Genomic DNA, 6000 nt, shown 5'->3' with positions numbered 1-6000 from the left:
ACACGAGGCACAAACTCACTTCACCACCAGTTCAGTTCTTACAAGAATGGATCATAATTGCCTGACCAGGTTCCATCAGGCATAAACAGACTGAGATTGCAAACAGGGCCAAATAAACAAACCTATAACTGATTCTTGGGGTTTTCCATGAACTTGTTTCAGATTCCTGCCTTACACTGAGGAGAGGACTTCTAAGCTTTTAAGGATTGGCTCCTGCAGCAAGTCTTCTGGCAAACTCCTGAGTTAAAGTGGTTCATTGCATAAGAGCAGGGGTGTCAAACTCGCAACGTCATGTGACATGTCGTGACATATCACGACTTTTTCCCCATTGCCGGAGTTGGGGTGGGCACAGTTTTGGCATGATGCATCCGGTCCACGGGCCGGCAGTTTGACACCCCCGCATAAGAGGGGAGGAAGGAACTTATGATTTGTAGCTGTTGGATGCATAGTTAATCCTCATTTAGTAACCTTACGATGGTGGGGAAAAAGTAACTTTGTGACCAATCCTCACAGTTATGACCTTCTTAGGTCTGTAAAGCAAAGAAAAGCTGAAGTGAGATCATAAGCACGGTCATGGTTTCACTTAGCGACAACTTTATTAACAGTTGTATTGCTTTGCGATTGCTAAATTGTGGTTGTATATTCTAGCAAATCAAGACAATTTGCAAAGTTTAATTTTATGTACCAGCTCACCACCTTGAGTACAAAGCTAGGGCTTCTGCACAAGGAGGAGTGGCTAACCTTTTAGAAGAGAAAAGGAAGGCTTATACAGGTTTTGGTGGAGTTCAATGACATGAAATGTAACAGGAGAAATGCAACTGCCTGCATCAGGGGAGGAAAAATGGAAGACAGAAGTCTAGGATGAAGGGCACCTGGCTTACCAGTAGTGAGGAGCATCTGGGTTTTTTAGCTCATCTCAAGTTGAACAGTAGCCTCTATAAGATAGACCGGAGTTAGAAACAAATACCATGTAGACCTAAAGCTATTTTTCTGTTAAAGCAGCAATAGCAACACAATTTTGCAAGTCTGAATATGCTTCCCTTCCTTCCTCTTTTATCTTCATGTGAATGAGAGTGGAGAGGTGCTGTCTGGGGCTTTTTCATAAACCATTCCTTTGGCCTGGGCTCTGATCATTGCCTTCGTAGGAGATTTTCCCTCTGTCCTTCATCCTCTATACCAGGGGTGTCAAACTGGTGGCCCCCGAGCTAGATGTGTCAGGCATAGGCCACGCCATTCCAGCTCCGTAAAGAAAAAAAAAACGTTGCGATACGTCATGATACGTCATATGACACAATCGAGTTTGACACCCATGTTCTATATTCACTACATCCAAGAACTAAGAGCACAAGGCAACTGCCAAATCCTATTTGGAGATATATTAACATAAATACAGTCCAGATCATAGAAAGTCATGATCTAACTTGGTTGGACCCCACTGAGAATACTGTGTCCAATCCTGAGCTTTACAGTCTAAAAAGGGCTTCAATAGCTGGAACAAGTTCAGATAGCAAGAGAACTAACTAATGACCAACTTCTGGTAGGAGTAAATAAAGGAGATAGGTATCTCTTTAGTGCAAAAGAGACCACTGAAGGGAGAAATGATAGCAACTTTCAGATTTTGAATAGATTGTCTTGTAGAAAAGGAAGTGAACTTGTTCTCTTTCATGCAGTGGGTTGAAACTTTGGGTAATTAGAGTAGCTATCAGGAGGAATGTACTGAAGGTTTTTCACTCAGTAGAATATATCTATTGACACCCACATTTCTTTGCTACCTATACATGCAACTCTACATTAGGTGTATTGCCTCATTAGGTGGTGTAGTCTTTTTTACTGGAGATCTTCAGTGGGTGGATAACCATATGTCTACAATGCTTTAGTGAATCTGTACTAAGCTGAGGTTGGAGTGGAGAACCATTGAGATCCCTTCTAACTTTATGATTGTGTTATATACTATTAAGCCTCAACTCAGCATTGCTTTTATTTTCTCACTTGTCTTTCATGTGTATGGCTCTTGGAGGTAGCCAGACACCAATCTCTTACCTATGGCTCTTTGCAAAGGGAAAGTAGCAAGGCCCTCCATTATCACAGCTGGCACATCTGTCTGTGTTAGTGATCCTGCAGCCTGCCAAGGAGATTTTTATCACAGAATTTGCTAAAGTTGTCATTGGTATCCATTTTTTTTCAATTGTTTCTGGAGAAGTAATTTCCACATTTTTGTTATGAGGCTGAAGTTACAAATCCCAATTTCTTATTGATATGAATGTGTGAATTGGAGCTCAGTTAGTAAAAAGAAAGAGAGAGAGGTGAATATACTCATATATTTCAATACAAATATTGGCCTAAATGTATCACGAATAATATAGACACTGCCCCCTTCAAGATCCAATAATGGCATCAACCATTTTTTCATAATTGACTTGAATTATTAAAATTGTAACTGAAAAAAAATGGAGGGGGAAGGAAAATTAAGCATTTGGCACATAAAACATACATCTTCACTAGAATGTTCTTTGCTAGATGATCCAAGTAGTCTAATAGTTCATTTTGCCCAACATATAGTTGCAAGAACACCCAGAAAAATGCACTTTAAAATCTGTGTAATTATGCATGCTGTTTACCTTCTGATTTTAGTTCCCTGTTTTTTATCTGGAATTTCTAGGACAGAAAATTTTATCAATGTAACCTGTGGTATATTCTGTCACCTAGAACATCTCCATCACCTGTAGCCCTCTGACAAGGGATAAATACACTATTGCCCACCTGATACTAATATGTAGTGATCACCTGGCCATTACTTTTGAGTAAATATGTTTTTTCCTGTCTTGCTGCCTTTCAGATACAGTAGACTGTGAACATCTTGAGGATTGTGGAAATTGGAATCCAAGACAATTGGAGTTCATCAAGCAGAGGAAGATTGTGATAGACAGCTGTGATTCATCCCAGTCTCCTGCAGACTGTGGACTTTTCAACTGTATGGGTCCATTTTTGTGTCCATTACTTTACTTGAACTGAGATGTGAAATGAAGTCAAACAGATCCAATATACTGTATTACTTGTATCATTCTATATTGTGTGTATATGCCCACACACCTTAAAAAGTGCTTCATTATCATATGTTAAGATCGAAGATCTAACTTTCCTAAGGAAGTCTAATTTTAGCATCTCTTGTTTTCTCCAGTGAAATGTCTTGCAGCAAATTTTCCCAGCAAACCTTAAGCCGTAACCCTTATCAATTCAGTTTTACAACATTTATTTTATTTATCTTGCAACAGTGATAGCTCTGGAAAGAGCTCTGCCTTGATCTTGCAATTCAGGGTTTGAAACATTTGTGTTACATTTAGGAGACACTATTACACCATGTTCAACTGCTTTGATCTTTTTGCCAATTGCACTGTTTACAAAACTCCAAGAAGAAATTAACATTTTGCAACATGTAATGTGAAAACTAAACAGAACAAAGGTAAAGAGACTGAATTTCAGAGCAGGGGGGGAAGTAAATCAGCTGTCAGGGTTGGTGTGTGTGTGTGTGTGTGGGTGTGGGTGTGTGTTTTAGTTTGTAATCTCACCAAACTGAAGAGTCAGCTCTTCTTGTGCATCTCAGAAGAGCTTGGCTGCAATTTAAGACAACTCAGAAATACCCCCTTTTTGGATGCAGCTAGAGACGATGCACCTAAGACCAAATTGTTTTTGTATTTATGGACCTGGGAAAGTACAGCTGAACCATTAATCTAAGAGGCACAAAGTGTAATAAAACTCAATAAAATCTATCACTTACTAAATCTCATCCTAACACTGACTTTAAACCTCAGACTGTAGCATCTGATCTAATTTTGGGGCTCTTTTTTTTTCTCCCCATCACCTGTTTATTATAACATCTTCCTGATATAAGCTTTGTGCCATTTGATTTCGCTTAATAAAAGCACCATTGTCTTGTTACAGATATTGAATTCTGTGTCCTTTTCATGTTCTCAACCTATTTTTTAAGGGTATCCAAAAGGGATTATCAATCCTCTTCCTGCTGTATCTGTACCAGTGGATAATATTTCTCCAGCTCCCAATGGCAATGTTTAGTTTTTGTAAGCTTTGGTAAATAAGGATTTCCCCAAATCTCTCAGCCAATATTTATGTATTCCAAACAACTGTATTTGATACAATTTGCCTTCTGGGTCTTATTCAAATGTAGCATTGTTAAATCTAAATTGATTAGGAAATACAAATTACAAGAACATATGAGAAATATCAATACATGTTAAAAATAAGGAACACCTCCAGGGAAAAGCTACTGGAGTGCCTCAGCTTTATTAGCCAGAACAAAACCTATCTTTCCACTTCCTAAAAAATGTGCAATAGCAATCAAATTGTTACCTGGTCCTCTTTAGATTGTCAGCGGAACTCCTGTGACCTGAAGGAACAATTTTTGATTTCCATTTATCCAATATCATTGTCAGATTATAGTCAAGTTGAAAGAAGCCAGTGAAAGCTGCCAAAAAGGCCAACACAGTGCTAGGCTGCATTAACAGAGGGGTAGAATCAAGATCACCGTGAAGTGTTAATACCACTTTACAATGCCTTGGTAAGGCCACACTTGGAATACTGCATCCAGTTTTGGTCACCAGGATGTAAAAAACATGTTGAGACTCTAGAAAGAGTACAGAGAAGAGCAACAAAGATGATTAGGGGACTGGAGGCTAAAACATATAAGGAAAGGCTGCTGGAATTGGGTATGTCTAGTTTAATGAAGAGAAGGACGAGGGGGGACATGATAGCAGTGTTACAATATCTCAGGGGCTGCCACACAGAAGAGGGAGTCAAGCTATTTTCCAAGGCACCTGAAGGCAGGACAAGAAGCAACGGATGGAAACTAATCAAGGAGAGAAGCAACCTAGAACTAAGGAGAAACTTCCTGACAGTTAGAACCATTAACCAGTGGAACAACCTGCCTCCAGAAGCTGTGAATGCTCCAATGCTCTGGAAGATTTTAAGAAGAGACTGGACAGCCATTTGTCTGAAATGGTATAGGGTTTCCTGCCTGAGCAGGGGGTTGGACTAGATGACCTCCAAGGTCCCTTCCAACGTTATTATTATTATTATTATTATTATTATTATTATTATTATTATTATTATTATTATTATTATTATTATTACGGTATTATTATTATTATTATTATTATTATTATTATTATTATTATTATTATTATAGTTATCAGATCAATATCAGTATCAGATTTCAGATAACTAAGGGATTCTTACAGATAGATCCTATTGGAGGAAATGGCTTCTGATAGGATTTTTCCCAAGGAAGAAACTAAAGCAAAAAAAAAAAAAAAAACCTTTGGAGGGTTGTTTTTGAGGTTGGGAAGCTTCTTTGATGTTCTTTTCAGTGATCCTATCCCATGAAAGGAATGAACTTGCAAAGGAGATGAAATTAGTTTTCTTTTGTCAGCTCTACATCCAGATTTCCCACAATCACAGTTGGCTTAACACAATCCCACCACTTAAATGAACCAGGGGGTTGGCACCTTCTTCACCATTTGGCCCTCTTAATTTTCAAAATGGGCACAGTGGGGAGACTAGAGAGAAAGGCTCATTAGAAACCTCCCAGCAAATAGAGTGACAAGACATGGTAGGTTTGGGTGACACATTTATTTATTAAAAACAAAACCTTTAGCACTCTAATAATGCAGGAACGTGCTTAAATGCCCAAATCACCTCATGATTCTTACTATCTAAGCCTAACTTGGTCCCACTAGAGCAGGGGTAGGCAACCTTGGCTGGCTCAGGAATTATGGGAGTTGAAGTCCACGAGTCATAAAAGAGCCAAGGTTGCCTACCCCTGCACTAGAGCATACCTTAAGAAAAAATAAAGAAAACTGACTTGAAACAAAACAAGCTTTCATAATCTCCAGACTTTATTCCTATTCAGTGTTGAGATGTGCTATCAAACCCTGTGGCCTGAATCTTTCTCAGTCTGGCTACAGCCCCCCCCCCCTCACTTATTGC

This window comes from Protobothrops mucrosquamatus, unplaced genomic scaffold, assembly GCF_001527695.2.
Source record: "Protobothrops mucrosquamatus isolate PMUCROS unplaced genomic scaffold, P.Mucros_1.0 scaffold635, whole genome shotgun sequence".
NCBI classification, from domain to species: Eukaryota; Metazoa; Chordata; class Lepidosauria; order Squamata; family Viperidae; genus Protobothrops; species Protobothrops mucrosquamatus.
Note: the sequence above shows the minus strand (reverse complement) of the source record.